We start from the raw sequence: 3,567 nt of genomic DNA, 5'->3' as shown, positions 1-3,567 counted from the left end.
GCCAAGACCAGGCAGGTCCGACGCCCGCCAAGCCGCGGAGTTGAAACGCTCCCAAAGAACGAGCTGAGGCCGAGCCTCACCCTGGAGCTAGAGGATGCGCTGGGGCTTGCTGGTCTGGCGGGCGACCCAGGAGCCCAGCGCCTCACCCCTGCCCCCCCTCCCCTTTCCTCTCCTCCGACCGGCCTCGGGCCTTCCTCCCCAGGGGCTGAGTGCCCCGCCACCGGCATAGGGAGACCTAAGAGGGCCCCTGGAACCGGGGCAGCCTTCGGTCTCAAATGAGGCTGGGCATGGAGCACAGGGTCCAGGCACCTTCCACAGACTGGGGCAGATGGCTCGGGCTGGCTCCCAGACGCTGGGAGCAGGTTGAAGGCCCTTTTTCGGGAAAGGAAGTAGCAGGACTGTTCCCAAGTCGAATGCAGAATCAGGCAGGAGACCCAGGGGCTCGGGAAGCAGGTGTCTTGAGGTGGGTCAGTGCCTGCATTTCCGTAAACAAAGAAACTGGGCAGCTTCTCCCGAGAACGAGGGGGTGGAAGGAGGCTACTAAGAGAATCGCCTACAATTTCCTTCATAAAAATGCGATCTGAGAGCATTTGATTTCCACTTTCACTCCCCCCCGCCCCCCGCCCCAACACACGCACTGTCTCCAAAGACACTCAAATTGCAGCCATATGGGGCTAAAGTAATAGGAAGCAGTTACCTTATTTACTGCAGAGGCGGCGCACTCCAACCTGATAGCCACGCTAAGGACCGCTGAGCGGTGGGATTAAGAGCAGAGGATTCTTGTTCTTTTAAACTTTGTTTTGTGTACTCGCAGGAAGTTCACGTGGGAAAAGCAATGATCTTACTTTGAAGGAGAAAGGCAGTGGTGTGGGGGAAAGTAGGGAGGTGTGGAGAATTGAGTGATCAAGGAAGGGACGTTCAATAAGAAAAGTGAGGAGTGGGGTTCCTCGTTTCCTTGGTTTCTAAGTGCCACGGGCTGACCAGTTTGAAAGGACCAGTCTGGACTCCGCAGGAGTGATGCCTCCACCACCCCCATGCCAGCACCCTCTCCTGGCATATACCGGACCCTTCGCTGCCCACCAGGAAGGTCCCTGCTCGGGGTCGCTTTGGACTGCAAACCCATTTCTCTGGCTGCCACCTCTCACTCTCCAAACTGTTGGGGAGTCGAGGTTGCCCAGGGACCTGTGTTCACACGTGCACTCTCCGCTATCTCAGGGACAGCTGGTGGGTGTGACAGGCAGGGGTGAGACACCCCCCCACTCCCCAGTCCAGGGCTGCTCTCCTCCACGGGACTGAGTTTGTCTGCTGCTGACAAGAACGAGACTTTGTCTGACTGCTCTCAGATTGTTCTATACCCCTCGCTTCCTTCTGGATCGAGTTCCATCTTGGCTATGGGCTCTGCAGGAATCCCCGACGTCTGCAAACGCAGACACCTCACAAGCGATCATTTTGTTCGAAACAAGCGTTTTCCCCACCAGGCGTCAAGACAGGCGGAAAATGCGGCGGAGAAGCAAAAAGAATGACTAAACACCCCTCCAGAGGAGGGAGCCGTGCACGGCAGCGCCAGGGTTTTCATTTCCCCACTTCAAGCTTCTGAGGCATTTAGGCAAAGGAGGAAAAGAGAGAGAGAGGGCGGGCGGGAGGAAGGGAGAAAGGAAGGAAGGGAGGGAGAGTGAAAAGGAGGAAAGAAGAGAAACACCGGGAGGGAGGAGGAGAACTAACTTTTTCAGCGTGAAACTGAAACCATCGACCTCTGCAGACTCCGGGGCTGTAAAGGCACCCAACGCAAACACACTCCCAGGGACAGGGCTCCAGAAACCCTATCTGAAGGGAAACCGCCACTCTTTGCGGGCGCAGGCAAGCTTGCGAGGGGCGGGGGGAGGGCGGGAGGCGAAGCGGGTCTGGTCCTCAGCCCACTCCGGGCAGGCGCCCTCCCTCCGGCCTCTGAGGTGGCCCTAGAGCCTCCCCGAGGAGCTCGGGCGGCTGGTGCGGGGCCGGGCAGCCCCGGAGCCGTCGCCCACGGGCAGCGGATTCCAAGAGGGGGCGGGCGGGGTGTGCAAAGCGACCCGGGCCCAGGGCGGAGGGTGGGCTTTCTCTGGGCGGGGAAACCAGACACTTATAGGCGGCTGAGACCGACTTTATTTTTACTGCCCAAACTGTTGGAAAGTATTTAAGCTTAAACAGAAACAGCTGTATCGCTGGCACCGGCCAACGAAACTATTTGTTACCGGGAATGACTTTTTATGATGAAGGACGCGGCCGTCGGCGGCCTCTCGCGGGCGGCCGGCGCGAGCCGCCCGGGCGATCTGGGCGTCGCCAGCTCGCTGTTCGTTAAGACAGAACGGGCAGAGAGATGAGACTGTTCTCCCGAGTTCCCACCTTGTAAAGTTTGGGAGCAAAGCCAAACCTTGGAACCCGCGTCTCCAGGAGCGGGGGCGGGAGGCGAGACGGAAGGTGGGCCCGGAGCCGCGCTTGTCCCGTGGGTCCAGCCCCGCGCCGCGCCCGCCGCCCGCCGCGCTCCTCGCTTTGGACAGGAGTCCGGTTTTCCGCTCTGGGCGTCCTGCTCCCTCGCGTTAGGCTCCTTGGCTCGCGTTCGCGCGCTCCCTTTTCCTCCCACCCCGTTTTTCGCCAAGGGAAACCGCCACCGGTCAAGTTTATCGCCGACGTTTGAACTAAATCTCGGGAGTGGGTGCTGTGCCTGGCAGCTGAGGTGGTTCGAGGAAAGGGTCGGGGAGGCCTGGGCTCGGCCCTGAGCGGCGGTCCGCCGCCGTCCCAGCCACGGGCCGTCGCGCGCGGAGCAGGAACGTGTGTGCGCACGCGAGGCGTCCGCGGCCCGGCCCTGGCCCCCTTTCCTGGACCCCGCCGTCTTCGCTCGTGAGCCCCCCCTCCTGCAACTCGCCCTGGACCCCGCGACGCCCCCGCCACGTCCCGCTCCGCGTTTTCTTGTCGACTGTGTGCCGCGCACGTCGGCGAGAGCCGTGGACAGGAAGTGCGTGGCTCCGGCCCCGCAGGTCACCCGGGTCCGGGGGGCGCGGAACGCACCCTTAGCAGCGCGCCCCAACCCCAGCCAAGCTCCAGGCTCTGCCTCGATCGGGGTCCACGGCCTCCCCCAGCACACCCGGGCGTGGGTCCGGGGGCGGCGGGGCCGGGCCTGGCGGGGACGAGCGGCACGGGAGGCAGCAGGGGCAGGTGGCCGCGGGCGTCGGGGACGGGTCGGGGAGCAGGAGGAAGGCGCGCGACGTCCCCTTCGGGGTCCCGGGGCGCGGGAAGGCTCGGGCAGGCGCCGCGGATCCCCACTAGGGCTGCGTTCGGCTTCCGAGCTGGGGGCGAGCGCTCGAGCCCAGCCCGGCTCGCGGGGCCCGGAGGGTGGCCGAGGGCAGGGCTGCGCGACAGGAGGAGACGCAGGCACATTGATTTGTTAGCAGGATGGGGCCGGCGGCGGCGGGGGAGGCCGTTGCTATGGAGACCGAGGGTCTGGCGTGCGGCTCCGGGGGAGGGGGCTGGGAAGGGAAGCGGGCTAGGGGCGCGTCGCCGGCTCCCCGGGTTCGGGCGCGGCCCGCGGCGCCC

The sequence above is a fragment of the Hipposideros armiger genome, unplaced genomic scaffold (assembly GCF_001890085.2).
Source record: "Hipposideros armiger isolate ML-2016 unplaced genomic scaffold, ASM189008v1 scaffold_87, whole genome shotgun sequence".
NCBI lineage: Eukaryota > Metazoa > Chordata > Mammalia > Chiroptera > Hipposideridae > Hipposideros > Hipposideros armiger.
The sequence above is the reverse complement of the archived record's forward strand: the minus strand, read 5'-3'. Positions refer to the sequence as shown.